Here is a 23,157-nt window from a genome sequence, read left to right as displayed (position 1 = left end):
TTCTGATTTCTGTCTTCAGTGGTTAGAGGGTTCCTTGCTGTACGTAAAGGATTAGGCTTCCTACTCCTAAGCAATGCTTAGTTATTTTGGTTTTAGGGTGTGGGGGGATGGGATTGCAGTACAGAAACTGACTTGTTACATATCATGTCTTCATCTGGTAGAGCTCGGACAGTCAGTTCAGTGGTAGGCTTAAGCACCTTTTATTTCTAGCAATGTAAAAACATTGTCAATTCAACATGAGCAATATTGCCTTCAACACTCAAAAATGCTTCTTCTAGTCTGGTATTGTCTTTAACAATGACAAAAAGGTGGTTGTTCTGGGAGATTGCAACAACCTGATCTTTCTTTGGTTTCCTTTCCTTACACTTTCCCAGATGTCCAGTTGTTACACTGGGGACAGGAGGCAGAGATTCCCACCTATCCCTTTTTTCAATTTATGGACCTGTTTATGAATCTATCCATATGCCTCTTTGAACCTTTTGACACCCTGTGTTCACAACTTTGTGTGGCAGGAAGCTCCAGATGTTCACTGTCTGCTCTTTCAAGAGAAGTTTTCTTTCCGATGTGCTAAGATGATTTCTCAGTTGAGTGCTCTCCAGTTCTTGCACTATAGGATTTGGTGAACACCAGTTCTACAATCAAGTTACCCATTGCTATGATGCTCTCTGCACCCTTTGGCTGTTGGCTGTTTCATTTCTGTATCATGTAGGTGTATGTCTGAAGTTGCCTTAAGCTAGAAATGTAACTTTGAGAGCCTTGTTCTCATTGGTTACATACATTATTCCTTCAGGTTGGAAAAAGTATGAGTGAAAATACACTGTCTCATATTGAAAGTAATTTAATTTTCAAATAAGTCAAATTTGAAGGTAACTGGGAGGGAAAACCTTGAATTGTCTGAGATGTTCCACCACAGTCATGATAAAGTATACCGTAGGTGCTGTTAAAACCTAGTTTCTTGGCAGACTAAACACCGGAAGGGGAGGATTTGCTAGAAGAAATTTAAACTAGACATCAGAAGTCTTGCTCCCTGTGTATTCTTCCATCAGCAGGATCACAGAATGGCTTAGGTTGGAGGGGGACCTTGAACACCATCTAGTTTCACTTCCCCTGCCGTGGGGATTGTTGTCAGCTACTAGATGAGACTGCCCTGGGCCCTATCCAACTTGGCCTTGAACGCCTCCAGGGATGGGGCATCCATAGCCTCTCTAGGCAAACTGTTCCAATGCCTCATCACCCTCTGAGTAAAAAATATCTTCTTAACATCTAACATAAATCTACCCTCATTAAGTTTAAAGCCATTCTCCCTTGTCCTATCAGATGCATATAAGCACTTATCTAGATACTGTGACCAACTTCTCTCTGACTGATGCTGCTCACACATTTCCCTAGCAGATTTGTTGTGTATTCAGAGTACTGAATTGGACTGGGGATCTTCAGCTGTCTGTTGTCTTTCCTCTTTCCTGGCTTCTTTATTTGTGAGAGACTTTGGTGTTCGAAAAACATAGATTGGTTCAGTTTTAGCTTCATAATCAGAGGTCTCCTTTCAGAAATGAAAAGAAGACTGATCTCTCAGTGTGTGGATATCTTCAAAGCCTTTGCATTTCTCAGCTGAATATCTTCCAGCTGCCCTCTGTTTTAGCATTATCCTTGCTTTGTGGCACCAACTTGTGGAAACAGGCAAGCTTCAGAATCATCTGAGGCTGTAGCCTGAGGAGTGGTTAAAATCAATCTTTCCTTGGGGAAGACAGATTGAATTTTCAAATCACTTAAGTTAGCACTTTGAAAAACTCTCATCAGTGACATTATTTTTAACTGGTCTTAATGTATAGAATTGGTACTTTGAAACACGTAACTAATTTTTTTCAAGTTCCACTGAACAACTAGTTTTGATAAAGGCACACACAAGTTACTCAACTGGCTGCCTTCTCAGATTCATTTAGAATCACAGAATCATAGAATTGCTCAGGTTGGAAAAGACCTTAAAGATCATCGAGTCCAACCACAACCTACCCATACTACCCTAACTCTAACAACCCTCCACTAAATCATGTCCCTGAGCACCTCCTCCAAATGGTTTTAAACACATCCAGGGAAGGTGACTCAACCACCTCTCTGGGGAGCCTATTCCAGTGCTTAACAACCCTTTCTGTAAAGAATTGTTTCCTGATATCCAACCTAAACTTCCCGTGGTGCAACCTGAGGCCATTTCCCCTCGTCCTGTCACCAGTGAGAAGAGACCAACCTTGCTGACACTGTAAGCAACTTTGAGATATTGGAAGAGAGCAAAAAGGTCTCCCCTCAGTGTCCTTTTCCCCTTACTAGACAACCCCAGTTCCCTCAGCCTCTCCTCGTAGGACATATTCTCTAAGCCCTTCATAAGCCTTGTTGCCCTTCTTCTGACCTGCTCCAGCACCTCAATGTCCTTTCTGTACTGAGGTGCCCAAAACCGAACACAGTACTCAAGGTGAGGCCTCACCAGTGCTGAGTACAGGGGCAGGATGACTTCCCTAGTCCTGCTCATCACACCATTCCTGATCCAAGCCAGGATGCCATTGGCCTTCTTGGCCACCTGGGCACACTGCTGGCTCATATTCAGCCGACTGTCCATCAGTACACCAGGGTCCCTTTCCATCAGGCAGCTTTCCAGCCACTCCTCCCCAAGCCTGTAGGGTTGCCTGGGGTTGTTGTGACCAAAATGCAGGACCCGACACTTGGTCTTATTGAAACTCATACAGTTAACCTTGGCCCATTGATCCAGTCTGTCCAGGTCCCAGTGTAGTGCCTTTCTCCCCTCTGCCAGATCAGCGCTCCCTCTCTACTTGGTGTCGTCTGCAAACTTACTTTTAGGGCACTCAATTTAGTAAAGCCCATAAAGCGTTGTGTTTCTCACAATAAATAAATAAATAAAATTGGTTTCAATGCTAGTGGTGATTTTAGATGCTTCTAGAATTCTAGCAAGGTCTGCTGCCCCGAGGATAGCCTTTTGAGTCTCTCTTATCTGTAACCATTTAGCTTAGTGAGCAATTCCTGTAGGCAAGAATAAGGTTTAGTCATTATTCATACAAGACAGTATCAGTCTGGCAGCACAGGAACTCAGGACTTACCTAGTACTGAGCTGCATTTAATTTGTTTTGACACATGTCCTGTTGTCAAGTGACTATTGTTCAACCTCTTTAAGCTTAGCCTCTCTAAATACCTATACAGTGACATGAACTGTCCGCACTGAAGTAGTCAAACTTAAGTGGAAGCTATTAGTCATTTGGGCCCAGAGGAGGCAGTTGACCAACTTTCAGATGTGTACTGCAAGATGGAAGAAAGCACCAACGTGACGCTCCTTAGCGCAAAGAGCTGCTCTATGCCATGAGAATATTCCCAGTGAAGATCTTAGGATGCTGACAGCATCTGAACCTCATTTATGGATACAGAACAATAGACAAATTGTGACCGATGACTCAAAGCCTGCAAATCAATTCCGAGTCTAAGCTACAACAGTTGTAGTTAAGGAATCAGAATTAGCTTTGTATATAATTCTTGTCTCTTGTTTTTGTCACTGTTGGCTTTGAAACTTCTTTCAGTTTTTTTCCTGTTGGATGCAGTCCTTTGTGTCAGACTTGGGAAGATTGGCTCAAACACACCAAGCAAGCAAATTTTTTAGAAGAAAGTCTTTTTAATTATAGTAATCTCAACGTGTTGATTTTAATATCAATCAGATAGAGTTCAGAAATTGTTATTTGAAATTCATTAAGTGCCTAACACTGAGGATATCTTTGTACCTGCTCAGCCTAATTGGGATATTAGTAATCATAATTATTCAACAGCTTTGTGAAGTTTTCACATCATTGACTGTAAATGGAGTTATAATACATTCTGCACACGTGCTCCAGTGTGTTTTGGAGATTGTTGCCCTGGCATCTGAAACTAATTAGCGTTCAGAAAACCTAGTAAAGGTGCATATCAAGGCCTGACTGTCTGGAAAGTTATTTTGATTATATAAAAGGTTAAAATGGTAAAGACAATTCTGTGGGGGATTTTTTAGTGTATAAAGTAGGCTTTTGAGGGCAGTGGTGGCTTTTGAAGTAGTGCCTTAGGGCATTTCTGTGGTAGGAACGCCTGTTAAGGGTAATGCTGGTGTATTCTTGCCCATAGGATTTGTGGGAGAGTTGAGGGGCTGTAGGGCTATCAGAGATCACTACAGAATTAGCAGGTAACATATCTTATGTATGTGAAGTATACTAGATTTTCATGTTGTGGCATCTTTGGAAACAAACAAAAAGGCACTATGGGATCAAAAGTCCTTAGAAGCTAATGAAAGAATGGGCATTTGACACAAAATCAGTTGTCCCTGGATCTGTAATTGAATATTCTTCTATTCACAGCCATCTTGTTTGAACTTTTATTTATTTATTTATTTTGTTTATTGTACAAAGCCAGATAATAGAAGATCATGCCTCACTACTTTTGTTGTATAGCATATGTGAAGAATGTGCATGTCCTACAATCAGTAAGAAGGACATAAAATGTGTGAAGAATGCATCTGTCCACAGTGGTGCCTCATAATCGGTAAGAAAGTTGACTGTTAATAACTACGAAGCAGCAGTTGTTGCATTGTGCCGATTTTTTCACAGAATCTACCAGTTAAAATATTGATTCTATTTCCCCATTTGGAAATTTGAGCTGACATTAGCGGAGAAAGAGAAGTTTTTTCAATGTACTTGTTAACGTTAATGAGTTATTTCTTTACAGCTTTGTATTAGTTCATTGATGTATCATCTCACTTGGAACATGCGTCACAGGTTACTAGACAGGTAACAAAGTACAAAAGCAGGTATTGCAAGCTAAACCATGTAGAGTTAAAAAGAAGCTTTTCTTTAAACATGTCATATGTTTAAATAAAATGTTCCTTAAACTTTGTAAAAGTAACTATGAAGCTGTGTTGAACTTACAGTAACAGCATGAACACCTCACAACATATGGAAGTTAATGTAGAAACAGTAACCTAGTCTTTGATCACAAAGCTTTCCTAAGCATATCCTTCAAGCTCACTTTTTTTTTCTGCTAAATTTGACATGAGCAACTTTTAGTTATGAAAGCAGATGGATACGTAGCACTTAATTCTATATAAATGTTAGCTGATCATCTCTGAAAGCTGAGTGCTACGTTTTGCTGACTTGTAGGCATTCCCATTTCAAAACCTTAGTTTGATTACTGTCCCCTGTCTCTGACTCTGGCAATGCATAACTTGTGAAGCTGCTCAGGAACACAAATGGATGCAACTAAATTGGCCATTCTCAGTATGCAACATACTTATAAAAATTAGCTTTGTACTATTCTCAGAACAGGTATAAAGTCAGTGCTGGCAGGATGAAATGACACATAAAAAAGTGGAACTTGAAGACACTTCCTAAAGCACTCTACCTGAATATTTTTCCTCGTTAGTATACTCATTGCTGATATTTTCTCAGCCAATTCTTTGTTTTACTCCTTCACGTCTTTATGGCTCAAAATGTTGAATGTTGAACTAGTTCCTGTCTGATTCCAGTGGCAGCCTGCTGTCTGGGACTGATGTTTTCAGGTATGTTTCCTCAGGCCCCCATCAGTTGCCACCTGCACAAATCTGACAGTTGAGCACCAGCTGGGAGTTATGACCCGGAGAAACAGAAAAAGGCCGGGGAGAGACAAAATGATCCATCAAGTCCTACTTGCAAGTCAGGTCTCCAAACATGCATTTTCTACTCTATAAATTCAAAATTAAAATACTAATGGGTGTTCTTTTGTATTCAGCCAACAATTGGTTCATTAGGTAGGTATGTACAAAGAGGCTCTGCTTGTCAGTGCTGTTTGGCTATAAAAGGAGGGAAAATCGGTCGGGGTTAGGCTAGCCGTGAAATGCCCCCACCCCTGTTTTACCTTCCCTCCATGTCTGCTCTGTGGGGCTGGCGGTAGGTAATACTCATCCTGCATAGAGCTGGTTCTCTTTGTGAGTGCTCTGTCACTAGTCACAGCTGTCAGGTATGTCAGTCATGTAGTATTGTGGCGGTGTCAGAGACATAATCAGAGAGATTAGGTGGACACAAAGAGCTCTGAATGAGGTGGTAATTGCGTTCAGGGGAAAAGAGAGTTAAAGAAAGAAACTTTCCTTTCTCACAAGATCCATTAAAGAGGTGACAGCTAATATATTAAAGCTGGAACAAGATAATTGTGGTAAGAATCTTTGTGTGTTCTCTCTAAAATGCAATGTGCTCACAATAAATATTCAAATGCTTATTTTGTGTTGTGAATACCAGATAACCATTTACAGTGAAATGCAACCTCTTTCAAAAAGTTTAAATTCATTGCCAAGAATGTTCTAGGAACAGTTATAAAACTCAAAAGGAATATTGGTGCTATGCTGAATCACAAAAATGCCATCTTATGAAAGCTTCTTTGCAGGGATTTTCTTCAAATTGGTCTGACTGATGGAAAAGAAATGCTGAGATGCCGGCCATGGGCCACACTCTTCCAGACTTCGAGTAGAAGTTTAATAGTACCTCTCCCTTCTGCTCTCTTTCTTTTTCTTTTTTTAAACAGTGAGACAACTTGAGTATCTGTTTATGTGACACTTGTGCTGTATTAATTCCGTGCTCCAGACTTGACAGCTACCTGTAGGGTCCGGGAAGGAATTCCCCTTTCCCTTCACTGGCTTCTGAAATATTTAGTTTTATTTTTTTATTTTTGTTTTGCTTCTCACTTTCCTTCTCCACTTATGAAAAACTGAATATTGCTGCAGTTGTACGCACAGGGCTGACAGAGTATGCTAGTATGTAGTTTGAGAGTCAAGTCCTTTGCACGTGTGTTTTCTATGTATCTTGCTTTCTGTCACTACATTTGGAGTCAAGTGCATTGTCACCTCCAATCCACGTAGGCAGGTATAAATGTGTTATTTTCTTATTTGTGGTTTGAATATTTTGCTTTGGACCTCTGATAGAATTCAGAAATCAAGTCTCAGCTGTTCCAAGGACTTTAAGAAACTCTGATTTATCCTGCTCTTATGCAGTGGCCTGTGTACTGTAGTTTGTGATTATTTGATGTGGACCAATATTACATAAATAGGAGGTTAGGAAGAAAAATGTAACAACCACTGGATTATTGTATATTAGTGGAAAGGAAGCTACATAGACCTTCCTGAGTTAAGAATTAATTCTATTGCTGCTTGTAGTTGTAGAAAAATAAGCTTCTGTGATCAGTCCCACGTTCTTTGTGTTCGTAGTGAACATCAGCTCCCTGGCATTGCACAGCTGATGACATGTTTAATGGCAAATCTGAAATCAACAATGCTGCTGAGTAATGTTCAGTACCAGTAACTAGAAAATTTACAAGTAATGAGTATAAAAGCTAAAAGCAACTACTGGTGGTAAAATCAGTCCCACAACAAATGTAAGTAATACTATGCCCTGTCCACCATTGTACCGTTTGCCAACAGGAAATGTGAAAAACAAAGTTTCATTTCTGTCCGCAGACTTCTTGGTATCTTCTTTGAATGTTAACACAGAAGACAATGTCCAGTCTCACAATCTTTCCTCACGAAATCCTCTCAGGCTTCAATGACATCTGTGTATGTACAAGAAATCCCATATTAGACTCTACGGCGTTAATTTATTCATGTCTCAGTATTCAAGACTATATTTCTCCATTTTCTTTTGTAGTACAAAGCCATCTTACAGTATAAGAGGAGAAATGTGATGGCAAGATAATGGTGTTAGTCAAATCATATTTGAATGATTCTTCATAGAAGTGCAAGTATTTTCAGGCTTTTCCAGGTATTTATGGATGGCAGTGGTGGTTCTTCTTTCTGTCTATTCTGGCTTAGTACTGAAGTGTTGAGCAGTGTCATCTCCAAAGAAAGATTTGACACATTTCCATTATAACCATCATGCACGTGCTTTTGTGGTAGTTGACTCACCTTATGTTGATACAATGAATTCATCAGTTTGATTCTTCGGTAGAGGTAAAGCACTTTGATGTAGGTTCATTCAGGCTGTGTTTACAGAGGTTACTGAGATCTGTTTTTGAGGGTGCTATATGTGTTTTCAGAAGAAGCAGGACACAAAACCCTTTAGAGAATGAAAACTAATTCCTCTCTATTTACAGAATACTATTTTTTCTTTCCAACTGAAAGCCTAGCAAAATAAGTCCTACATTTTTCCTCATAATCCTTTATGAGTTTTAAATCTATTTTTTAAGTTGGCAGTTTTAAATGGATCCTGGTGACTAGAGCCCTGGTGAGCTTCAAAACCACACACAGTTTCAATGAAGCTGTGTGAACCTGCTTCAGAATCTCTGCAAGTTTTCCAGGCTTTTATGCTCTCGTATGGTTTACAGACAAAAACCTACAGGGGTCCCATTTAAAGCCTCCTAGCAGCTAAAAGATAGAGAAAAAAAATGGCTTTTAAAAACCTGAAGTACCCTCTTCTGAGTGCATTAAAAGCAATTTTGTTTGCTTTCCACTTTCAAAATGCTTCAACCCGCCAAAGACGCGATGGTAGAAAATGACTCATGAGTACTAGAAACACTCTTTGAAAGTTTGCTCATGGTAAAGAATGATAGCTGGAAAGTGAGGTTTCCATATTCAGAAAGAAATATCTCGTGTCCTCGTATTGCAGATTTTTTTTTTCCCTTTTTCAATAACCTCTTCACATCTTCTTCACCTTTATCTTACAGGTTTTCAGCGGTTGTGTGAAAATCAGCTCAGAACCTGTTTGTTTCTTCCTGTGGGTGCTCTCAGTGTTTCAAGCCCAGGGCCTCCAAGGAGTGGCAAGGCAATGCCAGAGCGATGAAGGCTTGTGATTCAACCTGCCGGTGTGTGAAAGATCCAAAGAGATGAAAAATGTTTCTTCCTTTCAGGTAAATCAAGGTGTTCCACCCCTATTGATTCTCTGAGAATAGGTCTGGTGGGGCTTAGGAATTGTAGTATTCTTGTCTGTTTTTATCTATTTTGTCTTTGTTGTTGTATCTGGTACTGGAATGGTTTCTTGAGTTATCTTCTCTGCGGAAACAAAGTGTGCAAATGCAAAATATTAAGATGCTCTTATCAATTCATCAGTGTTGGTACAACTTCTCACCTTTTTTTTTTTGCTTTGCTTTTTTTTTTTTTTTTTTTTTTTTTAAACTACTTCTCAGTAGATTTTCCAAAATTTGGTAATATTTGGGCCTTGTATTCCATTTTGAGCCTATCTCGTGCAAGTATGCTTTCCATCCTGAATTACTTTGCTGAGTGTGATACACAGCAGATACATTTAATAGGATGTAGAAATGACCTGACAAGTGAAATTTTAGTATTTTTTGAAGAATTAAGGAACTGAAAGGATTTAGTGAAAAGACAGAACTGATATTATAATGTGTCTAAGCTGTATTGCCCTCATGGCCAAACAGGAAGCCTAAATGTGTGTGAACAGGATATGAACATAACCTAAGATCATGAGATAACGATTGTTACCTGCTTGTAACTGAAAACATGACCATGTGCTTAAATGCTGTCTCTGGATCGAAAGAGAGTTGGCTTAAAAGCTAGAAGCCTGCTGTGTAGATGAATAGTAACTTAGGAGGTTTGATATTTTTAGAAATCAAGTGAATTAAATTGTGGGATTCAATTTTCAAAGCACTTACCTACCTGGAACAGCAATTGGTGCTAAATCTTGCCATTTAGTTGCATAAGCCATTTAATGTTGGTGAATTATGCATATCCCCAGACCTCTTTTGCTGCACCTTCATACCTGCATAGCTGTGTCTGAGTTCAAACAGTATGTACTATCCAGCTGCTGTATGTAAGTCATTTCAAAGCTTGTTCTGTATGCCACACATTTCTTGAATAGTTTTTATGGTTTCTGTGTGCCTGTTTCCTTTGAGGCCACTCCCAGAGTCCTCAGAGGCCTGTAGGAACTAGGCTTGGGATTTTCAGTACTGCTTTGAATGAAAAAAGGTGTTTGAGTCTTAAAAACCAAAACAGCCAACCAACCAGACAAAACCTACAAAGCAACTGCTAATAGAACACAAAATCATTGAAAAGAAGAATAATCACTAGCATCACCAGAAATGAAACCAGCTGTCACAGTATAGTAGATATCCTGTTATGAAAGATGAAGGTAAGGTGGTTCTGTATGGCTTTATGCATCTTGTTTTATGTCTTGGAGATTTCTTCTCATTCAGTCTTTTGTTGAAAGTTGTATTTTATTTTCTGTGATTGCAAAGACAGATTTATGAATACAGAAAGATATAGAAATTCATATACTGAAATGTTAAGAATACTTGAAGGCAAAGGAGCTACTTGGTCTTTTAAAAAAGGTTTTGGGAGGAGACTTTGGATATTCTGACGTTTGGCTATGCAGAAGAGGTGACTGTCCCTCATCAGCTTGTCACTGTCTTTCCAGCTATGATTATAATAGTCTCAGATATGCTAGTTGTGAGTGTGGTTATTCTCTAACCTGTCTGTCAAAGGTTAGGTTAGAGCAACTTACTTTGTTTTTAAAAATCAATTTAGTTCCTCTTGAAAGAAACATGGAACGTTTCTACTAAAGAGCCCCTCCAGCAGATAATTTAGCAGAAGGGTGATAACAGGCAGATGGAGATAGCAACATCTGAACTGGAGAATTCGTTAGTTTTTCAATGTAGATCCTGACCAGGTCCGAAAGTTATCTTTGAAAGCAGACCAGGTTGGAGTGATGCTAAGTATGAGGGTGCCTTTGTCAGCTCCATTGGAAGCCAGCCCACATACTGGTGCCATTTTTTTTGTGAATTTCACAAGATTGGGTTGAAACCCAGATCCTCTGATCTCCTAACTGCAACCACGGGGGGAGTAGCTGCTCCATCAACAGCAAATACCGTGAGGTCTATTAATACTTAGATGGTATTTTCTTAATTTGGTCATGTGAGAGTTGCACGGCAATTTCCTTGGGAAATGCTGGGCTTTGCACTTCTGACGGGTGAATCCCAGGCTACTTGCTCAGGCATATATTTTTTTGTCATGTTAAAGAGTCTTGTGTCAGAGAGTCTAACTGTGAAGAGCTGCGCCTCTGCCTACTTTCTGGCCACAGATTGATCCCTTTTTAACCTGGACAAAGTATTGCTCACTCAGACATGTCAGGAGAAATAACAAATGCTCTGTTGTGTTCAGATCCGAGAAAAAGGTAGTATTCTGCTCCTCAAATGGGGAGGGAAACAGCCTGCAGTGAGATTACCTTTATAAGAACAGTAGTTTCCAACAGCTCTGTAGACAAGACAGAAACAAGTCACAGGCCCCACCTTAAGCAATAAAACCTAAGGTTTTGTTCTTCACAGAATCGTAAAGGTTGGAAAGGACCTACGAAGATCATCTGTTCCAACCCCCTACTAAAGCAGGTCTCATAGAGTATGTTGCAAAAACAACAAAAAAAGAGTGAGAATACTTCTTGGTATGGGAGGCATTTTTTCCCCTGCAGAGGAGGAACTCTGCAGTACTTAGTCCCGTACATGTGCATATCTGTTGATGCGAAACACTATAAAAATTAGTTTCCAAAGGAAATTCTCATCCCCTTTGCCATGGATTTGCCCTACTTGATTATGCAGGGATCGGATGAAGTCCCTCCACTGTGCTGATAGTCTGTGATGTATCAGATCAGATAATACACTGCCCATCAAATGGATCTTCTTGTCTGAAGACGAAGTTGTATTTGTACTCAGTCCCAAAGTCCAAGAAGTCATGACAAGAAAAGCAGATTAACAATAATCTGGCCTGTAGAACCAGGTATGTCAGAGACTAACTCTGAAACAAGGAAACAAGGCAAACCCAGTCTTTCAGGTGAAATACAGGTAGAAGTGGGGGGAGTAAAAGGGTAGCACCGCCATCCTAGTGCTGCAAGATTCTGAGCTGAAGGATAGGTTATAAATCTGTTCCGGCACTGGAAGTGTTGATGTGCTAAATAAATCCAACTGAGAAAAGTACAAGGGCCCGTGGTGGAGATGGATTTTTGTTTGATCTTGCCTTCTCTAATGATTAGGATATGGGCCTAATCTTGTAACTTCCCATTCCTGAGTCCTCTGACTTGAATCTTGAAAAACATGGTGTAATTGCAAGGACTTAGGCTCCTTAGTGGGACTTGGAAAACGCGATGACTGTTTAATGCAGCATTCTTGCATCTAGATCAGTACTACTGTGTCAGCACCAACCTTCTGTAGATGTCAGTCTTCATAAATCGAAACTCTCAAAGCTCTGCAGGCTAACATGTTTCTGTTGTAGCTAGCTCTTGTGATGTTTGTTTTAGAATTCATTCAAGTACTTATGGCAGTTCAAGAATAAGTGTTCAGTTGCTGAAACAATCTACTTACTGGGATAGATCTGAAGGATTTTTCTTTCCTACAGCTGTTGTATCTGTTTATCTCTTATTCTGTTCTTTGTTTAGGCTTCTGGAAAGAAAAGTGATTTAGAAGAAAATATAACTATAGTGAGATAACCATTTCTTTCTGAAATTTGCAAATCTGAATTTTTTTTTTAATCAAAAACCTACAATTGGACTAAAAGCTGTGTATAGCATGCCTTTGCAGAACTTAAAGGAGACCATGAAGAAGAAAATATAAACACTAACCATTAAAATAAAAAGGTGTTCTTCAAGGGGCAACGGAACGTTCCAGGTCAAAACGCATCTCTAATCCTTTTCTGAGATGGGATTTTGCACATCAAGTAAAAGCCAACTGATCTTATAATACTAGGAGACTGAGGCATTTTTGGGGTGGGTGTTCTGAATGGCATCTTGATGTTAGCCTTACCCTGTGCAGATTTTGCTTCTACTCATTCTTAGGGAATAGCTGAGTGGCACACATTCTTCTTGCAGTTGATGAGGTAAATTGTAAACATCCTTCTAGACTTCTAGATTCACCTTCTAAAGTGTTCCCTCAGCTGTGGCAATGCAAAATTTCTTTCATGCAGTTACTGGGATGGTTATATCAGAATGACATCATGCCTGTTGCTGGAAAGAATAGTCATCTTTCATGAACAAAGAGATCTTTATTTAAATCACTGCAAGTGAAACAGTTTTATTCAGTGGAAACGTGTGAGTGCAACAGTTTGGGTAGGCACAACATGGTATGAAGGTGAACTGTACCATAAAAAGGGAAGCAAAGTGATTTTTTTCTTTCTGTTTTTTTACCTACTAATTGTTTGCAAGCGGTTACTGTTGAAGACTCGAAAGTAATTTCATTTGTTTGTTAAATGTAGAAAGCCTATGTTGGTCTGTTTCAGTGCAGGAAGACTTTTCCTCTAAGTAGATGTTGTGCATGTAAATTGAACTGTAGTGGTGGATAGCTCTGTATGCTGGGGAATGAGTGAGACACATAAACTGATCATGAGTTATAAGCCATATCTAAACAAACATGGGAAAATTTTCCACTTTGTTTCTTTAGGTCTATATGTTTTTATGAGAGAAAAACTAAACGACGTTGCTTAGAGAAATACAGGATTGTTAGATATTTTTACAGTTCCTTCTTTAAGCTGCAGAGAGTATTTTTTCTCTAAAAAAGTCATTCAGTGGGTTTAACTTTTGACTCTGTTCTAAGTCACATCTGGATTTATTATAAAGTTGTATCTATCTTGTACAGAGCTGAGATGGACCACTGACAAATTTCTATGCCCATGTAATTCTCTTTGAGAACAGACAAGTTACAGCTATGTTGGGTCCAAAGTATTTTAGTTTTTAATTTTTGGTGGCAGGTGGGATTCTGAAGTTCTCTGAGGCTTCTTTAAAGGAGCTCAGCGTGTACCCTGTGCATAGATTGTTGCAGTTAACTACTAAGTAGCAACTAATAGCAGGACTTGTGGATGGAGAGGAGTCGTCCTGGTAGCATTACAACTTTCACACAGTCAATGAGAGCTGTGTGAGAGCTGTGAGGCTCAAGAGGTGAGATGGTAGGTTGGAGCAGCAGCAGCTCTGGCAGGATGCTCCATGCAACTGCTGACACGCTCCAAGCTGCGCTGTTCCATGCTAATATCTCCATTTGCTGTTGGGACACAGAGCCAGGAATGGTGTTGAACAGAACAGTATCTACTTTGCTCTGTTGTCTTGCCCTCAACAGAAGGGCAGATGTTTGGAGGGAGACAGGTCTTGGAGATAGCAGTTTGGCTGTTTCCCTGAGGAGGCTCTGAGGTCTATGTGTGGCCTCGCTACATGTGGTCAAATTAGAGTTATTGCTCATCTATCATGCTTTCAGGTTAACAACTATTCTAGAGTATAGCAGAGAAATGAGTAAATGTCTCTGTGAAAACAATGCTTAAGCAAAAATAAGCAGTAAGAAGACATTCTAATACCCATGAGGAGGAACAGCCTTTATTGTGTTATAATTGTCTAGTTTTGAAACGGTACAATTTGGGATAGTTGTGTGCTAAAAATCTGTGGCATAGCTACAAGTAAGCTATAAGCATATTTAATTTGCCCATGTACGCATGCTGATGAAAAGTCTCGAGTTTGAGGAAGGAAGAGAGTATTTCACGTTTGTCATCTTGCCAGAAAGACATAGCTTGAAGAAGTGAAATTCTGTGGCAACAACGTAATTTAGATTGGCATAAGATATAGGTGTGGCTGTGTTTTATGAAAATGTTGCCAGGCTCTCTGAGATAGTGTAGGTGCGTGTCTATTGAGAGTATACCTGCATGAATTACCTGCTCTCCTTAACTTCTTATTCTAATTAAGTTACCATCAGTCAGCTGTTTGCATTAACTGCCTGCGTGGGAATTATTACTGTCAGGTCAATATGAGATAATTCGAAGCCATTTATTTCCATGTGTTGCCTGTGACTATTTGTTCTTGATTTTTCTACTGAGTGTGGTAAAGCAAGTATGATACTGAACAAGAGCAAGATGTTGATCTGCGTGGGTGAGGTAGAACTACCAAATCGAACCTCCTTCCATATGCATTCTCGATGCATCCTTTGAGCAGTCTCAATTCTCTGAAGTGAAGGGGACAAGACAAAATTTAATAACAGAAAATAAACAAAAGTAGATGTTATACCACTGTGTAGACTGGCACACATTTCAGTAAATGATAATGTATCAGAAGAATTTCTGGGATTGCACTGACCTGCAACAGGAGTTCTTCAACGTTAGGATTACAATCCAACTTTTCACTTAACCTTTGGTAAAATGAAAATAAAACGTTGGTAAATCATTTTGTAACCCATGAAAGCTTTTTTCATTCTTATGCATGAGAGCCTGCACTCTGCAGTGTATAACGCATAGTGTTTCTAACCAGTTGAAGAAAACTGTCTTTAAATGTAGTGTAATACTCTTTCACTTCCTAGGCTCGAGAGAAAGAAGTATGGGTTCTTCTCTTGTATCTCATTACGTTAAACTTATGAATCAGAGTATCATTTTCACAACATGCTAAAGCACATCTTGGTACGTTAGCATTCAGTAGAGAAATATGTGAATAACCTGGTAGGTCATATAATGGCGACCTACACAAGTTAATTTCATGAAATGTAGAAACATTTCTCTCCAAGCTTTGAATATGAGCAGTGTCTCGTCTAAAGTGGTTCAGCTGTCAGTGAAGACTGCTGAAAGTGCCAGCCGAACGAATAGCCAGTGTGTAAAGGAAAAGGATATACAAGTCTATCATTTTTATGTATTTCACCTTCTTTCAATTCTTGTTATTCTGATGCTAAAATAACTATGAGAGATTATTTTTACTGACGTCATTTCAGGCTCTGTTCTTGGAGTCTGTAAGGTATGTTTGCAATCTGTAGGTATCCTGCTTATAAATAAGTGAGAGGCTAAGGAAGTATCTGAGATAAAAGGCAGAATGTTATCAGAGGAACTCTGGTTAATGCAGTCATTGAGATCTGTGCCTTGGAGCGTCGTTTGTCTTTCTTCAAGCTGTTTGTGATCTAGTAGTTAGAGTTTGACTGCAAGAATGAATTCTGCCACTCAGCCTTCTCTGTTGTTCTCATGTCTGTAGGATAGAAATAATGGTTCTGTGTGTCTGGGTTGGTGAGATTGAACAGGTTAACGTCAACAAAATGCTTTGAGAGCCTTTATGGAAGGCATTAAACTTTTTGCTTGCAGATTTTTAATATTAAAAAATTTTTTTACAGACGACCTGCAAAAGCAGTGGGGAAGATTAAAAAGAAAAAAAAAAGGTCACCAGGATACATTTAGGATACATTTAACACAACAGAAGAAAGAAGAAAGAGACAATTCCTAAGGCCTCGCTGGGAACAGTCAGCAGGTTCCGTTTGCTCTCATTCTGGACAATGCAGGCATCAGCTTCAATGGGCAGCATTAGCTTCTGATGCCTCAGGGTGAGGTAGACATGGAAAACACTCAGCTACTGCTTATATTAATATATATGCAATTTGAGCAGTATAATCTGGCCAAGCTATTTATATTAATTTGTATTGTCTTCCTTCATAGGAAATTTTCATCGCTGCAGTAATACAAAGGCTTTATTTTAAAAGGAACCCCCAAAAAAAGAGGGGGAAGAATAAAAAAGGAGAAAGAGAAAAGAAGTAGTTGTAGTAAGTGGACACTGGAAACTTTTCAAAGCCCCCCAGCTTTATCCTTAGGGAGAGCTGATGGGTAGAACTAAAAAAATTATTGCAGTGTAGAGTTCTTAAAATGAAGGCAATTATGTTTTAAAGTTTAAGCATTGACGAGGGGCTCTGTGCTGTACCAGGGACACACTGAAGATAATCCTAATCTCAAAAAAATTAGTTTTTTATTTGAAGTGCATAAAATAGAAAGGTAGAATTATTCTTTGAAGCCCTAAAGAAGAAGAATTGAGTAGCTTTTAAAAATACGTGGATGTGTCAACTTACTGGGAAGCATTTGAAAGATGGGAATATGGGCAGCCAAATAGGGAATATTAGGTTGGTGAACAGAGAAAGGCAGATGCTTATACATTGTAATACTGATTCTCTCATTACAGCTAGGCCTAAAATGTTGATGCTCTTATTGGTAATCAGTTCTGTTGTGCAGCCTTCTCATATGATTTCCATCTGTTGCTATAAGGTGATACAAAGTTTTGGAGTCGTGACTTCATTTTAGTACAAGATGGGCACAGCGTTCTTTTCGAATATGTTTTCTGTAGGCTTTGTGTGTGCACATATGTGCATTTACAAAATGATTCTAATCCTCGTCCTACTGAAGTCAGTGGGATTTCTGATGTGGACCTGAGAAGAGTTAGGATCCTGTCCAACAACATTTGGCAAGTTTTTCATTTGAAAGTATTTTGCAAACTGATGACTTCCTTCATGTTTAACATAAAGCAGTGCAGGAGAACTAGCAGCTAAAAAAGTAATTTTGGCTATTTTTGGATAAGAGGGGGATTTTAGTGTACTTAAAAAATAAAAACGTATAAAATAATAGTCAGTAGCTGCTTTGTGGTTCAATAGACAGAGCGCTACAGAATATACCAGGAAAATTTTGATCAGCACATAATTCTGTCTTCTTAAGGCAAAGTCATGGAGCACATCCTCCAAGAAACTGTGCTACAGCACATGGAAAACAAGGAGGCGTTTGATGACAGACAGAATGGCCTCACTAAAGGCAAATCATGCCTGACAAACCTGATAGCTTTTTGTGACGAGGTCACAGCATTGGTATGTAAGGGAAGACCAACTGATGTAATCTACTAAGGACTTATGCAAAGCATTTGACACTGTCCTGCACAACATCCTTGTCTACAGATTGGAGAGACATGGATTTGACAGATGGACCACTTGGTGGATAATAAACTGGCTGGATGGTAACACTCAATTGCAGTTAACAGCTTGATGTCCAGGTGGAGATGAGTGATAAGGTGGTATTCTTCGGGGATCTGTTCTGGGACTGGTGCTATCTACCATCTTTGTCAGTGACATGGACAGTGGGATTGAATATACCCTCGGTGAGTTTGTGGACAACTCCAAGCTGTGGGGTGCAGTTAATATACTAGAGGGAAGGAATGCCTTCCAGAGGGATCTGGACAGGTTGAGAGGTGGGCCCATGCAAACCTCATGTAATTCTACAAGGCCAAGTGCAAGGATTGGCAACCCCAAACATGAATGCAGGCTGGGCAGAGAATGGATTCAGATCAGCCCTGGGGAGAAAAGAGTGTTTTTTGATGGAAAAACTCAACATGAACTGTCACTGTGCACTTGCAGGCCAGAAGGAGGGGGCCAGCAGGGTGATGGAGGTGACTGTCCCCCTCTGCTCTGCCCTCATGAGGCCTCATCTGGAGCACTGCATCCAGGCACAGCCTCCAACAAAAGAAAGATGTGGAGCTGTTGGAGAGGGTCCAGAGCAGGGTCACAATGATGATCAGAGGGCTGGAACGCCTCTACAATGAAGAAAGACTGAGAGAGATGGGCTTGTTGAGCCTGGAGAATAGAATAAAGAAAATACATTTCTGACATTTTATTATAAACAAGAATATTGTATTTCACATGGCAAAGACTTCATTTTGCAAATATGAAAATATACCGAGTTGTACAATTTGACGTAAATTTATGGTAAATTTATAGTTCATCCTATGTATTAACTCACACGCTAAGTTACTGAAGCGGTGTCCAAAGGGCTATAGTGCTAAGAGAGGATTTGGAAATAGCGTTTCATTATCATTATTCTCATACATACTGGGGAGTTCTTCCCCCCCCAACTGAAAAATTTACTGACTAATTTGTAAAGAAGATAAGCGAATGTGAAAGCATATGGAAGTTACTAAATATCTTTCTATTTTAATGTGGTGCTGTTATCAACATTGCAGCAAAGTAGACAGTTTGGTATTTCAAATACAAGTCAGGGAATCAATTCAGAACTGTAGTTGCTATTTTTACTTTAAAGAAATGCTGTCAAAAACTTTTTCAGGTTAGGATTCCATTCCTTCAATCTGTGCTGCCTCATAAGACAGTAGGTACATTTTGTAAGGATTTGCTAACTCCAAGAAAACTGGTGTGAGGGTTTGTTTTTTAATAAAAGAGAGGAATAGCCGGGTTGAGACAAGTATTCTTTCTTATTTGATGGTCAAATATTATCACATAGCGCCATACAATGTTGGCTCTGTATAATAAGGTGTTGATCTATATCTTGATGGATGTTCTGTCATTGAGCCTCTTTCTCTTAACAGTTTCTCTCTTTAATGTAGTGCGTGTGGTATTTGTTAGTTTGTGATATGATCTCATTTTTGTCCCTTTCTCTTGGTTTCTTGCAGCCAGGTTTCCACATCATAGCCTTCTTGGCTGATTTATCAGAAACTAAAGGCAGATCTGGCAACCTGGTCTGTGTGCATTCCCAATGGATCAACTTTGCATTAAGCCTAGAAGAAAGAGGAGGTGACAGTTGTCCTCTCTGTGCATCAGATCTGTATGAGTTCTGTGACATTAATAGTTGCTAAAGCTTTTCATCCACTGCTTTTTACAGGTTTAAATTGACTGGTGCATTGGTGCTGTCTTTTGGAAATGTCATCTTGGCCAACGTTACAGATTTTGAAACTTCAACAGAGCTACAGAATGTGTGTCCAGCTGAGATTTACTGCCGTGTCTCTCCCAGGCCTTAGGATTACTTGCTGTATACAGTAGCTGGGAGAGTTGTAGTCTGGACTCTACAGTTGCCTTCTTGATTATGACTTTGTCTAATGATGTTCTTTCAGACTTTTTTATTGTCCAAAATCTTATGCTCTCTAATTTTCCTTGTTTCTTGAAACCTGAGGATGCAATCCAAATATTCTTACAGACATACACTCTGACTTCACATTTTATTTAGCATGCAAAGCTTTTCAGTTAGATCCCACGCAACAAGAAAACCAGAGCAACTCTTAAGATTTGTGTCATTATCTAACACTGAGATTGACACCTGGTGGAGAGGCCTGCAGGTGGGTGGGTGGAATCGGCAGGTGAACAACGTATTGCAGAATGAGCCTGTGTGTGTGTGCACCTGGGAACAACAAAGGAGTTGGCGTGTGATTTCAGTGAATGACTACAACAAACAGAATCTTTTTACAATATTATATATTTTTTAATAAATAATCTTTCTTTTGTGGCTTTGCTTATATCCTTACATACTTTTCCCCTCGTGTCATCGCTGTAATACCTAGCACCTCTTTAAGAAGGCAGACAAAGTGGTCATCAGCAGAGAGAACACAGCTGCTGGAGGAGCACAACTACACACCATCTAACACCATGAGAAATACAGCCAAGATCCTAGAGCTCTCTGTGTGTGGTCAGGGAGCCCCCTGAGCCCATCCATCTATGCACATCTGGTTGGGCGTCGAGGTGCAGGGCAAGACCTTGCGCCTACTCTGAAGTTCAGTTCAGGCTGAGGGCTCTGTCTGTTGTTAATTTTGTGTTAGAGCACAAAATGCACCCAAATCCAGCACTCCTTACCCTAGGGGCTTGTCTGAGCAGTGTCTTTTGGATGTTAGCATACTGAAGAATTTTTTGTCTAGGAGATAAGTCAGGATGACCTCTTGGGTAAAAAGCCCTATTGAAAAAGCTTCTAACTAGTTTTAGGTGTTGTTTTACTTGTAGCGTGCTTTTTGCAACATACTTCAGTACGGCTATCCTATTACACGTGCCCAAATGTTATTTGGCTGTGTTACTGTGGTTTCAATGTTTTTAATTGTATCTTCCTTGTTCTTGTTGTGAAGCAGATAATAGGAATCAGTAACAGTTGAAATGCACTGGTCTGTGGCTTCCTGGTGGGAAACAAGATGAGTCGCCAGTGACTAAAACCGATAACTACATTGTTCCCAAGCTTAGGATAAAGAAGGGGTAAAGGAAAGAAAGGAAATCCTACACAGATTTACCAATACCTTAACTCAATTATAGGAGCTTTCTCTTATTTGTCCAGTAAACGCTGCCAGGATGCCAATGCAACCTCATGGGTATGAAAACCCAATATCATGATAATGTGAGTATTGCTTTCCCAGAAGAGACTTGTTATCTGGAGAAAAAAAAATAGTAAGAAATGTCTCCTCATATTCCCAAGCTCTCTCTGGGATTCTCTTTAGAGAGAAACGTCTGCACAGCTCCAGCATCTCCTGTGATGTATAAAAATCTTAACATTCCTCTTTGACTCCCTCTCTTTACATTTCAGAAATGCTGATGTTCTTCAGGCGTATTGAAGTGGAGCTGTACTCTATCCAGACACTGAACAGAACCTGGAAATGACGATGATAGTGATTAAAAGGTAAAGGAATTGTGAAACCTGAGGCATTGTTGTCCTTTGGCAGGTGCCAATATGTTCAGTGTCATTCTGTCCCTTCCAGGAATGTCTCAGATGGAAGCAAGTGTACCAGCAGTCCTGAGTGACACCTTTGGGTCAATTTCCTGGCATAGATCAATATAAGCATAGCACTTTATGTGCATTTTTGCTGTTTCGTTTTGTTTTTTTTTTTTTTTGCCATCTTCAACATACCCCAAATATCCCAATTTCTGCCATTACAATTCTTTATAAACTTGCAAATTCATAAATCCTGAAGCCAAAAATTGTTTGCTTAGTCTCAGAAGATGGCACGTATGTCCTGGAAATTTGCATTTTAGAACGGAATTAAATTGAAAAGCTCTGGGAAGCTGTATGGACCTGTCGATTTCCATCACAAATTAGAAAGAGAAGACTTGAAAATGGGAGAAGAGACAACAACAGTGTCTCTTATATTTGCTAGCTGACGGGAATTATACCCATAAAAGACAATTCTATGTTTTTGGCAGCAGCTAAACTAGTCATCTGTTTAAGCAACTTTTGAGGATTTGACTTGGGCATTATGAAGAAATGGCACAAATCCCTTCAAACCAGGACTGGAAAAAATAAAGCACCTCCAGTCTCCAGTACATGGGAATTGATATCTACAAGTGTAATCGTGTCCACTACAGAACTTCTAATAGATTACACTGGTTCACGTGGGACCATATGTGCCAGAGGCACTCTCAAGGAAAAGTAGATACTCACTGTTATCACAGTAACAGATGAGTTTTTTTCTGTGTGAGAGTAAAGAAAAACAGTCCACTTAATCTACTCTCCCATATCTTTCTTTTCTAGAGGCATTTTTTCCACTCTTGAGGTATTGTGTAGGGGTGGTTTGGTACTTGATGGGTGATTTTGTGGTGCTCTGCAAACTTTTCTGTAGGCTGGGGATGAGGCTCTGTAGGCAAACTTTTCTATAGGCTTTGCCTCGAGTGAATGCCTTCTTGTTTTGCTTACAAAGCCACTGAGGGAGCACAGAGGGGACACCTAGAAATTGAGCATTTAATTCTTGGTTGCAAACTACAAAGCAAACTTGAAATCAAGCTTCTCTCAATTTGTCAGTAAAATGAAGGTTGTAGTTGGGTGTGGTGCTGTTAAGCCTGTGAGCTTGGGATGATTTCTGCAACTTTTAGGACACGTAGCCCCGATGTATCCCTCGGATTACTGGAAGCTTTTCTTTCCTGTGCCAGCTCGTACTCCTTTGGCTCTCTGCTCATTAATCCAGAATATGTCGCTAAAATCGTCCTTCACTGCTGCTTTCTCTGCTCTGGAACGAATCCAGCACTCCCCCGTTTCCTGTCACACCTGACGGCCTGCAGCGTGGCCTTCACCATTTGTGGGGCCTGGGTGCCCATCCTGTCCTCCAGAAGCAAGGTAAGGCAGGAAGGGAATGGACTGAACTTCAGGAGCGTGTTTGTGTTAAGAATGCACGCTTAAAACTGGAAACAGAGCTCATCAGGTTCCTCGCTTTGTGCTACTATTCATTCTATTCAGCTCTGAAGTGAAAAGTCTTCAACGTGCATCACGGGTGGGAACAGGAACGGAAGTTAGTCATAAGAATTGGTAGAAATAGAGATTTAAATATATATATATATGTATATATATATATATTTCCTGTGCGGATGGTGTGCATCAGTCTTTGGACGTTTACACGTACTCCCAACCTGTGGCTGTTAGATGTGTTGCCACCAGGCTTGGCCTAGCTGAGGCTGAGGTGGCCAACCCCAATGGCAGCCCTAAGCCCCAAGGGCTATCCTCTGACACTGGGAAGGTGGATGGGGACAGAGAGCAAGACTGCTGGGTCCAGGAACGTTGGGCCGGGTGTAGCCGGGTGGTGTCTGCAGTGCGTGCAGCCTCAGCTCTCCCGGGCAGGGCACACTCCTGCGTTGGGTTCAGCCTGTAGGGCTGTGCCTGGAACTGGGTTTTCCTGTCCTGCAACATTT

At 40.1% G+C, this 23,157-nt stretch overlaps 1 protein-coding gene across 3 annotated transcripts in view; it reads left to right on the top strand.

The window, feature by feature from the left end:
* Positions 1 to 8,743: 8,743 nt before the first annotated feature.
* The window catches only part of LDLRAD4 (low density lipoprotein receptor class A domain containing 4), a 291,190-nt gene continuing 276,776 nt past the window's right edge, over positions 8,744 to 23,157 (top strand). Inside the window, exons 1-3 of one of the 3 annotated variants that reach the window (XM_046925119.1) lie at positions 8,744 to 8,880; positions 21,068 to 21,160; positions 22,405 to 22,588. The gene's annotated coding sequence lies outside the window, so the exon portion shown is untranslated. Of the gene's footprint in view, positions 8,881 to 21,067; positions 21,161 to 21,239; positions 22,589 to 23,157 lie in introns of all 3 variants that reach the window. The other 2 variants (XM_046925118.1, XM_046925120.1) reach the window with 2 other exon arrangements.

The sequence above is a fragment of the Gallus gallus genome, chromosome 2 (genome assembly GCF_016699485.2).
Source record: "Gallus gallus isolate bGalGal1 chromosome 2, bGalGal1.mat.broiler.GRCg7b, whole genome shotgun sequence".
Classification (NCBI taxonomy): Eukaryota; Metazoa; Chordata; class Aves; order Galliformes; family Phasianidae; genus Gallus; species Gallus gallus.
This window is presented reverse-complemented; position numbering and strand designations above follow the sequence as displayed.